This window comes from Rhynchophorus ferrugineus, unplaced genomic scaffold, assembly GCF_030347505.1.
Source record: "Rhynchophorus ferrugineus isolate W39M unplaced genomic scaffold, kcgeb_rfMv2 rfM8, whole genome shotgun sequence".
NCBI lineage: Eukaryota > Metazoa > Arthropoda > Insecta > Coleoptera > Curculionidae > Rhynchophorus > Rhynchophorus ferrugineus.
Genome location: NW_027472587.1, coordinates 17891497 through 17903595, shown reverse-complemented (window position 1 = coordinate 17903595; position 12099 = coordinate 17891497). Strand labels below are relative to the sequence as shown.

At 34.5% G+C, this 12099-nt stretch overlaps 1 long non-coding RNA gene across 1 annotated transcript in view; it reads left to right on the top strand.

The window, feature by feature from the left end:
* LOC143201325 (uncharacterized) overlaps positions 1-5464 on the top strand; it is a 123324-nt gene extending 117860 nt beyond the window's left edge. Inside the window, exon 3 of the long non-coding RNA XR_013006931.1 lies at positions 5415-5464. This is a non-coding gene — a long non-coding RNA (uncharacterized LOC143201325). The remainder of the gene's footprint in view (positions 1-5414) is intronic.
* Positions 5465-12099: the final 6635 nt, after the last annotated feature.

The following is a 12099-nucleotide window of genomic DNA, read 5'->3' as shown; positions in this document are numbered from 1 at the left end:
TGTTGCGTTTTCCCACGCTTTGAAGCGGGTTCATCGTGTGCAGTCCACTCGGATGTCTCTCTATTGGGCGTCGGAGTAAAAGGATGGAGCCATGTTTCATCCATTGTAACATATCGACGCAAAAATCAGATTTGTTACGCTTGATCATCTTCTAACACTGCTACAAATCATCAACTCGTCGTTGTTTTTGGTCAAAAGTGAGCTCGCGCAGCACCCACTTTGCACAGAGTTTTCTCATACCCAAATATTCGTGAATGATATGATGTACACATTCATTTGATATCTTTAGAATGTCTGCTATTTCTTTCAATTTCAAATATGGCCATTCAAAATCATTTTGTGGATTTTTAAATGTTTTCGTCGGTAGCAACCTGTTTTGGCTCTCCACTGCGTTCACCATCTTCGGTGCCCATTTCACCACGTTTAAACTTAGCATACCAATCCTTGATGGTTGATTTTTCTAGGACAGTGTCCAGAAACTCAGCATCAAGCCAAATTTTTACTTCAACTGTATTTTTTCCCTTCAAACAGCAATATATTATCAACACGCGATATTCTTTTTTATCCACTTTTTTGACAATAACAAAAGTTGCTTCACTCAAGATACTATAATTCAAAAACTAATTATCCGCAGCTGTCAAATTTATACACACATCTTTTGACGGTTGGGGCTAACTAAAAAGCATATGAATTTAATTCTAGTAGCGCCATATATGTGCCAGGCCGGGGACTTTTCAATTGACCTGTTATCTTATACTTTTAAAATATGGAAAAATACCATGAGAGGACACAAGGACGAACAAAAAAACTGTATTAAACCCATTCCCGAAGCTCTAAGCTGTATCCGGACTAACGCGGTCGATATGGATGCGATTCCAGAACATACGGTTAAAAAGTTTCGCTTTATTTCATCGAGCAGTTAATTGAAAAATACTGTTACAACCCTGGCGATTTCGTTCGAATTAAAGCTGAATTTATGTAGAACGCCGCGGAAACGAGACGGTGGGTGACTGGGGGGAAGGGGGTTGAAGTGCATTAAGAAAATGCAATTTATGATATGGTGCATTAATATTGGGGTCGTTCAACGTGGACCGAGGTCCTCATAACTTAGCTACGATGTGTGTAAAATACATTAATAGTTTGCTTATTTAACGTGTCATAAACAAAAATATTTTTAGAGATTTAATATATATGATCGCAAGAGAGTGTCCTTGAACCAGTAATGTACTTGGTCTTGTCAGACAGAGATATCTGGCTGGACATCATCGTTCATTCCCTGATTATAATTGTAATAAGAAGTAGTACCGATTGGTGAAATTAGAAAAAGATAGATGATTTGCCACTTATCTCCTGTGGTTTGGTTCCTTTCAATCTTTTGGCCTTCTGCGTATTGTCCAGTAGTAGCTGTACTGCTTCCACATTGCTGTAGTTTAGTAACTGTATTGTAGTTATCCTAGAACTTTATTGTGGATGCGTTGCTTTACTAATTTAATGTTTTAGTGCAACCCCATATTTTAACATTATGAAGCTGTGTTTTCCAGTCTCTAGTCCATTTTTATTACTTTTTGACTGCCACTTGTACCTTTTCTATAGCCTTAAGCAGGCATGTATATTGTACCATGATAATACATATACATATAATCACTCTGGTACTACCCTGGGGACTTCAGTCGAAATAGGTTTAACTTTTAAGAATGCCCCTTAATGCTGGATTCTAAATTTCCTTTCCAAAATATATTATTGCTGCAGCAGTTCCGCGGTAGTAATTTCAAAATCCAAACTAGAAAATGATTTTAGAAACTTCTGTTAAAATTGAATATCAAATGAGCAAAACAAAAACAAAACACTGCAATGCAGTGATAGAAAATGATGGTGAAGAGGAATTTGATTCAGTCACTGAGCCAGGAGCCATTATAGGGAAAGAAGCACCGGACCCTGTTGATACAAAATGTATGTTCTGTCAGCGACATTTTCCAGAAAACACAAAAAGACAGGACAAACAAACAAGAAGGAGAATTCTGGATTGACCGTGCAGAGCTAGAATTTTACAGTTGGATATGTGATTATTGCAAGTAAATTAATTAATTTTTTACAATTACCAAAGTTATTTGATCTCTTCTAGATAACCATTATATGAATGCCCTTTTCTTAGAAAATACTTAAGTTCGCATTTATACTCATTATTTGAGTAACGGTTCTATATTTAGCATCGATTTTACAATTTTGTTTAACGTTTACTTCTGAAAATACCAAGAAAAATATAAAAATGTTGGTGTGTTATCTAAAAGTATATGACTTCCGTTAATAACATGTGGATTTTCAAGTAGTTTTTTACTTTTAACCCGAAAACAAAATGGTAGCCCATATTTAGATACTTTCCTCAAACAGTTTAACCAAGAAAAAGAAAAAAATATTAATGCCAACATTTCTCTCAAGAAATTATTGTAACACAGTTCTAATAATATATATTCAATCGAAATTCAATCCCCTCCCCCCACCTCCCGTCCAATAAAAGCAAGAAAAATAGGAAAATGTTGGTGTGTTATCTAAAAGTTTATGACTGATTAATATTCCGTTAATAACATGTGGATTTTTAAGTAGTTTTTTACTTTTAACCCGAAAACAAAATGGTAGCCCATATTTAGATACTTTTCCTCAAATAGTTTAACCAGGAAAAAGAAAAACATATTAATGCCAACATTTCTCTCGAGAAATTATTGTAACACAGTTCTAATAATATATATTCAGTCGTAATCCCCCCCCCCTCATCCTCCCGTCCAATAAAAGCAAAACGACTCCTAACAATGAAATTATACCAGTTTAATTGTCGCAGACGGCGCGCAACGAATACCAAAGCCAACCGAGACGTCTCGTTTTCAATTTGCGTAAAACAAATCGATTCATCAATTAAATTTTGGCGAAGTCGCGAGAAACAATATTAAAATTTCCGCGACGATCCCGAGGATAAATGGAGAGGAAAATGATCAATTAATCATCCATGTACGAGCCGAGCGCCAATTAGCGACAATGGAAGACGCTGCGAATAATGATCCAAAAAGAGAGAGAGAGGAGAGAGCAAATGAAACTATTAAATTAGAGGGACGCGTCGAAATTTATAAATTCCCCTGGTTCGTGGCGTTTCGGGGCAAAACCAGACCCATAGGCCTTCCAATAAAACAGCCAACGCACGTCATCAAAATTTATAATGCAACGTTGTCGCATCGAATTTACATTTTCGTTTATTTTGACCTTGCCGTAACAAAATACTAATGTGAATCAAACAACAAAACAACAATTATAAAATATAACGTATTTTAATGGAATAGTACATCTAATGAATATGTTAAACAGCCACAATAGATTGTAGCTTGGATATGTTTTAGTATATTTATATTGAACTCGTTAATAGAGTTCTGGATATGTTTTTTATGTTGTAGTATATTCTGCGTGCCTAACCTACCTAATTAATAATTATCTATTCAAGTAATGTATTATACTTTCATTAGAGAACATACTTACCATTTTATCTATAGTTCCTGTTTCCTACGTTCCTGTGTTTCCTTCTGTCTGATGGAGTTTATCCAAAGCGAAGGTGTTATGTATACAGTGCTTCTTTCAACAGCATTTCTTTCAGGCTTGTTTCTAAAAGAAGTAAATTCATAAAACACAAACATTTAATTTATATTTAACGAGTCACAAAACACAAACTCAGCTCCAGGAATAAAGCAACGCCTGATTCAAATAACTTGTTAAAGATAAGATGTCTTACTTGTCAGTAACAAAAGATATGTTATTAACACTTTTACGTTTTTCCGTTGACTTTCGACGTTCGAGAACGTTCGATTTTAAAATATCCATGTCTCGTCTAGATACATTAATAGAAATAATAAATTTTCCTTATTTTTATTAAGAGCTTTTAAAAATTGCATTCTTTTAAAAACAATGTCTTTAAGTTCCATTAGATTATATTTACACCACATAAATCCAATGTTTTCTAACAATATGTGAAGGGACTTTTAGTTAAAAAGCAAATTTTCAACATTAGAGACCTAAAGTTTTCGAAGGAGTAAACACTAAATAATTTAGACACTGTAACGATATCAACTGAACGTGTACATCATATCATTCACGAATATTTGGGTATGAGAAAGCTCAGTACAAAGTGGGTGCGAGCTTTTTGACCAAAAACAACGACGTGTTGATGAATCGGAGTAGTATTTGAAGGGAATCAAGCGTAATAAACCCGAGTTTTTGCATCGATATGTGACAATGGATGAAACATGGCTCCATCATTTCACTCCGAAGTCCAATCGACCATCATCCGAGCGGACTGTACACGGTGAACCCGCTTCAAAGCATGGGAAAACGCAACAGTCAGTTGGCAAGGTCATAGCATCTGTAATTTGAAAAAGCGACTATTAAATAGTGTTATTGGACCGTTTGAAGGACAAAATCGGCCCCATTTGAAGAAAAATAAAGTACTGCTTCACCAAGACAATGCACCGTGTCAAAAAACCCTGAGTTGGGCTTTGAATTGCTTCGTCATCCACGGTATTCTCCAGATCTGGCTCCCAGCGACTATTTCCTGTTCCCAGATCTCAAAAGAATGCTCGCTGGGAAGATATTTTCGTCGAATGAAGAGGTGATCGCCGAAACTGAGGTCTATTTGGAAGCAAAGGACAAATCGTACTATAAAAATAATATCGAAAAGTTGGAGGGTCGCTATATTCATTGCATCATCCTTAATGGGAATTATGTTGAACAAAAAAAAACTAATTTTTCCAAAAAAAATGTGTTTTACTATGCTAGGCCGGGGACTTTTCAATTGACCTGTTAACAATGATGTACTGTATTTTATTAAACAGTTCTTTGGTGGAATTTTCGGGGAAATGTGGGTAATTCTTTCTGGATATAACGCGGCGAAATACGTTTCCATATATTTGCCTGTAAGCCCCACGGACGCGTGTACATCCTCGTGTGTAGGTCCCCCCTCTTCTCCCCTCCTCACTCCTCGCCCCGCACCTAATCCTCCAATAACCTTTTATTATTTTTGCCGATATTCTCCCCAATTCCAAGGATATCCGGTATTTTACGGGACGGCTTAGATCTCCCTACTCCCCCCCTCATCCCCAGTCGCTCATAAACCTGTCGCCACCTTAGCCGTGGGGGAGGCGCGCTGTCCATATCCGGCCGTAGATTATTATTGCCACTGTGTCGTCTTATTTTTCGTGTTACATTGCAATTTGGTATACGGCTACGCGTGTCCGGCCTACGGAAGCGGGTGATATCGGTGTCCTTAACGCTGACTGTTACGTAGATGGGACGGGCGAGGACGTCTGTTTGTCCTGGGGTAATTGAATCAAGACGTGATCTTCTCCTGTAAATAATATCGAATTAATTTTTCCTTGTTCCAGATGCGTGGTCGCCCGCGTCTTATTGTTTCGCACTTCCTGGCTACTTTATGGTAAGTTTTCGAATATTGTTTTATTTTATATCACATCATACAAGGTGTACCGGGAAGATGTTACCGGTTTTCCTTACAGATATCTCTAGGCAATGTTAACAATGTACGCAATGTTATCATTTGACACATATGTCATTTTATTCGACTGGCATCAAGCTTCAAAGCTATACCATAGAGTATATATAAAGGTTTTACTTAAATAAGCCAAATCGAGGAATTGTTTTACGTGGTCCAACCAATGCTGGCTCTGAGACCACTTTTTTATTTGTTCATTTGAATTTCCTTACAACAGTATTTGATCTCCAATTTCTATAACCCGATTGTTTGATTCTCTGGTTTGTTTAGGACGCTATTTTTGTAACTGTGACATTGAGTATGATCAGCATTTTTGTGCCTTAATTATAATCACTATTATTTGATTATAATGTACCTTCATTCTCAAAAGTGTTGTGTATCCAGTATATGTGCGGAAATAAAAAAACCAGGGGTCGTTTTCCTAGGAAGAAACAACCCAAGCTATCTGCACTAATGATGTGTATGTGATTGAGCATCACCTTTACCTGGTACATATACAATTATTTATATAGAGCATTTGTATTCATTCACATTTTTATTTACAGGAATACAACACAAGACATGATGGAAATATTACCCAACCTTTAAAACCAAAATGTCTCCAAATTGGGCGGTGGTAAAACTACATTGAAGGTAAATGTGATTATACTACATGACAAGTTTTAGTTACCCTTTAAAAAGAGCTTGAAAAGTGCCATCAATTAAAAACTTAATTATTTTTAAGGGATTCATTTACTTGAAACAAGTGTATATTGGTTAAGTTACTTATAATTAATTTTTTGGCTTCTTAACCGGGATAACCTTTTCAACAAAGATGTTAAAAAAATACACCAATAGAAAATAAAATAATACAATTTGTAGATCAACAAGATGAGCTTGATTTTATAGACAAAGGGTTATCATGCTTGTTTCATTATATTGTTAGTAAATCCTTAAACTGTCTCTTTAACTTGTCTCAATTCATTTTTGTGTTGAACATGTAAGTAAAATATAAACAGACATAGACGTGCTGCTCTGCTTTCAGAATGAGGGAACAAAAAGATAGAAAATGTAATTGTAATGTAATGTAATGTAATCTTATTTAAATTGATTGCACTAAAGATATATGAAAAAGGAAAAAAGTGCTATAGACAATTTTGATTATATTTGCCAGTAGAAATTCTATGTATTCAATTAGTTTGGGACCTTTCTTATATTAATATTTAATCATTTTTTATTTATATATTTATATTTTGTTATTTTTATTTATGTTCATTATATATTTATATTTTCCAGATCTTTATAATATTTAATAATATTTGTATTTATATAGAATTTTATTTGAATATTTGAATTCTATTTTAAAATATTCGTGATATGATTGAATATTTTGTGAAATTTCGGAATGATGGACTAACATGTTGAATAATTGACTATTTATTAACTAACATTGACAATATCTGTTGTGGTTCTTCGTTATGGTAAAACTCATCATAAGACCAATAACATACGCATTTTGTTGTACACACAGTCGTCAATTATCGCCTATTCAAGCATCGTTCTCGTTTCCCGACACATAGAGCGGGCGAACTATATCCATCGGCAGATAAAAGCTGACAGGTCTTCCTGCCAATCAGACGGTTTCATTCAGAGAGGCGTTAAATGGATTTCCGACAGCGACGTAGTCGTCCCAACGCCATCGACTTAGCCCGCTTCCTCTCAACCAGCTCAAGAACCGACGGGATCTTAATTTTGCATTCACTTGTCGCCGCGGAAGACGCGAAATTCTACGCGAAGTTCGCGGATTACGCGGCGACGGGGTTGACGGGAGGGCGGTGAACAACTGGGACGAGAGGCTCACAGATTAGGATTAAGATGAGGGTTGGTTTGATGGAACAACATTCAAGATTTGCGAAGTTTTAGGCTCAGTTTGCGTTCGATGGTTTTTATATGCGTTGATTTGTATTTATTTTTATCCAAAATGGCTCACAGAGACTAAGTATCCATTATATAACTCTATTTTAAAGATATATGGATATAGATTCAAATAAAAGTCGTACAAATTAAATTTGATGCTAAATAATTGCTTTTCTTTTCTATGTTTTTAATATCCACTGCTTGTATTTGTATTTTTATCATAATTAACTCAGAGAGATAAATATCCACTTATCTAACACTATTTTAAATAAATATTGTTTTGGAATCAAATAAAAGTCGTATAAATTAGGAGTGTTACTAAATAACTGCTTTGTTTGAAAAATTTGCCATATTTTTCAATATTAACTAATCAGATACCATATATTGTTAGTAGGTCCAGATCGAAAATGCAAAAAAACATAATAACTTCTATTATCAGCCAAATACCAGTTACTCATTGTTCTAAAAACCTTAAAATTAACATAACATGATTAAGAAATAATTATCACTAAAAATCAAATCTGATGATGATGATGATGTACAGGCAAGACCCACTCTTAATGAAAAATCTTACAGTTACTATTAAGTCCGATATTGAATCTATTAAATTAATTTATTACTACTGTTCTTTTGTACTTGCATTAATAGAAGTAAGGTGAGTACGGGATTAATACATCAGTAAGTATTTACCAAATTAAAATAAAACAAAACTACTTAGGTTATAGTTAAGAATACACTTATACCCAGTACAAATTCATATGGTTTCGTTCGTTTTAAACTTCCGTTATTCTGCGTGTTGTCCAATAGCTGTATTGTTTCCACGTTGCCGTGATTTAGCAACCTTATCTAATATTTTAAGGCGAAATTTTGAATCACGATATACGAAATATTTGATTTCAAGGTCATCCTGCAGATCTTCGTAGATTACGTAGTGATAAGTATTGATAATTAATAGTAGAACTTTATTTTAGCTGCGTTGGATTACTAATTGGTTTGATGTTTTAGTGTAACCCTATATTTGCATCTCATAGATCCAAATTGATTTTATGATTGAATCTAGTATCTTCGATAGCCATGTAACTTTTACCATGCATAGAAAAGCATGTTCAAAGCCAGTGAAGAGCAATAATTGTCAACACTCCCAGGCAGGGAATGCTAAAAAGCAACTATGGTTTAAACTATATCAAATGTATTGGCTCATCAGGCGAGAACCCAAATTATAATTAGATAACAAGGTACTGCTGTATATATAAGTCAATAAAGCCATCATTTAACCATTGTTGATTCTCAGTACTGTATCCCTATTGAAGTATCATAATAAATCCTTATTGCCCCCTGAGCCGATTGTTGAAACATTAAAGGTAATAATAATAAAAAAAGTTATTGAGGAACTTGCAGAAACGTTCTATCATAATCAAAAAATATCAAAATTAGTCTTAATACTAAAAAAAATCATTATGTACAGAAAAAGCACCAGTAAAAAGGAAAAAGAATTCCACTTTACTGGATGTTTTGGCGTTCTCCGTGACTTGAGAGAGAAAAAGCAGAAAAAATCCCATTACAACATTTCTCGGTATATGGACCAACTATCGTTAACCAGAATTACGACCATCTCGCGTCAGGTTTAGTGCCTTATTTTAGGATGTGATCACATATTTATATCCTAATATACATAACGATCGAGAATTCGGTGTATATGGATCAGACGGTGAAATAGGTAGTAAGCTAGGATATGCCACAACGTGTTTTTAGGCAGTTAGTTTACTAGAGAAATTATCGACAGTTCTAAACAATATAGAACTCGAAATGTGTCTCGAAAAAAGAGAAGAAAAGAACTCAAAGAACAAGAAGAGAAAGAAAAGAAGAAAATATACAAAGTTATTGATTATTTGGAAATATAAATTATCCGTACATACTAAGTTACTGCTCTACAAACAAATACCAAAACCTATACAGATCTATGGAATTCAGTTGTAAGGTTTTAAACATCATGCGTTTCATAATTTATTAGGATATGAGACACAGATTGTTAATAAAATTTCATAAAGAAAAATAACAAAACCATTGAATTAAACATTTATTTACATTATAATTTTGATCCATTCATATCACTGCTCAGAATGCATGCAAGTACCTAATAATATTTTAAAATTATTATGTATTTATTAAAAAAAAATATTAATAATTTCATTCTACTTAGGAAATTTCATTTTTCCATTAGGAATCCAAGGCTGCCGTGATTAGATTGACATCGACTGTCGTTTTATTCTTTAATACGGCATCAATAAAGTCGTATTGGCGAGGAATTGACGCGATCCCGCCAGAGAAATTCCTTTAAATCGTCGGAAAAGTCCTGTTAAGTGGAAAATTCGCTCACTTTTTAGTGGAGAATTAAAACGAAATTAGTTTTTCCTCTCGACGACGGCGCCCGATTGGAACTTTTAATCTGACGGTCCCGAAAGTCCCGTTTTTTCGCCGCGCTAACTCGGCGAAGATAAGACGGATATTTTCCCTAACTAATGGACGATTCCTTCTAATATTTTTCGGTTTAAATTAGGTCGTGTTTTTTTGCGATCTAATTCGTTCTTGTATTTGCCAGCGTCTCAGATTATATAATAATTGTTTATAAACTATGAATGTATTTTGAATAAATTCTTCGTTAAGTCAGAAATCTCACACCAATTTACTGGGATACTATGCTGTGGTGTTCATGACGTGAGCTGTACAAGTTATTTAAGGTCAAAGAAGCCTAAACTGACAAATGTACTAACCGAGACAAGTTTAGAATTATAAAGCAGAAATGAATCAGTTTAAATATAAGACCAAAAATTATAGACGACATTGAGTAGCAAACACAAAATTTAATTGAACACATTCTGTCCACTGCAAAAGAAACTACCCCAACATCAAGAGAGAAATCAGAATATGGGGTAAATTTCACCCTCGAAATTAAGTAATTGTTAAAAGAAGAACGAACACCTAGAAGAATATGGCACAGAACCAGAACTGCTGTAGATAAAACAATATTTAATATAATTAATTATCAGACAATTCAAAAATTAAAGAATATGAACAGTTGCATCGAAAAATATTTAAGTCAATTAAGTCCGGAAGCGGAAAAAAGCGGCTAAAAATAGAAATTATTATGGTACAGCCTATTAAAAATGCTCAAAATGAATGAGTTAACCGCAGAACATGTAGTTAACGTATTATAACCGAATCATATGTCATATCAAATCCTGTTTATCAGCCTATGCAGCTGTTCAGCCTATGCAGCTGTAAATTGTAATGATATAGTTGTCACAGAAATTGACAGCAGCCTGAATTCTAATAAGGCTCCTGAAATTGATGATATTTCGCCTATAATATTGAATGATTTACCACGAAAAGCAGTCACCATGTTGACATACATATCGAATGTATGTTTGAGACTGAATCATGTTACAGAATGTCTTAAGGTTGCTCGAAAAACTATATTATATAATTAATTAAAAAAAGTCAAACTGGCAGAACTGACTGCTACCTACCATATCAAAATTAGTTGAAGACTATTGTTAAAACGTATTGAATCATTTATAGATATTCTAGATTTCCAGTTTGGATTTCGAAATCACTACTCGACAATCGACCAAGTGCACAATGTAGCTGCAATTGTTGAAAAGGTATGCGAAGAAAATATATACTACCCTGCAATATTCTTGGATATTTCACAAGCTTTTTACCGGGTATGGTATTTGGGATTAATCTAAAAAATGAGGCAGTTGCTACCGCAGAATTACTGTCGACTTATGCTGAAAATTCTCGCAGGAGTTGAGAATGCCTTTTATTCTCAACACTTATACCTATTTCGGCTGGAGTTCCCTAGAGTAGTGTAATGGGATTACTCCTGTACCTCTGTAGCTTGTTTTTAATATCGATATTTTACTTTACAACTAAAAGTTCGATACTCTTATTTACAACTATCGATACTTTTCTTAACAAGAAATCAAAAATATCGATATATCGAACACAAATATATCGATATTTTTCTGCATCCCTAATGCTCGATCCACAAAACTACCATAATTCAATTACAACAACGGAATATACGGGATAATTAGAGTTAAATTAAAATGTACCGAACTGCTTAATTGACGTGAACCGCCAGTGTAAAAACCAGCTCGCTTAATATGGCAAAACAACGCAAACCACCACGGACAGTAACGAGGAACGCGAGTTTCGCATCCTCCCGGTCGGGCCGCAACGGAACGAACGCAGAGGAACAACAACAACAAAAAAAACAATCCTGCATAAATCACGATTAAGTTTCCTGGGTACCGCGTACGATTTTTTCTGTTTCGGCTTTCTTAATTTTCTTCGCAAACATTCGTTACCCCTCTGGCTGTTGGGGTTTGCTGAGTCCACAACGAAATTTATTACTGACGAAACTGCAAACACCATAAAAATCTTTAAGTGCACCACAATATAACGATAAATAACGTTGATTGTATAGGTGGCGGTGTTTGTTGCTATTTACTATTTCCATTAAGATAACAGTTTTTCAAAGTAAAAAACACTTCACATACACATTGCCTACGTAATTCAAATTAAATTAATTGGCGTCAAGTACAAAAAAATTTATTACGTCATGATGCTCATTATTTTTTATTTACAATTCCAAATTC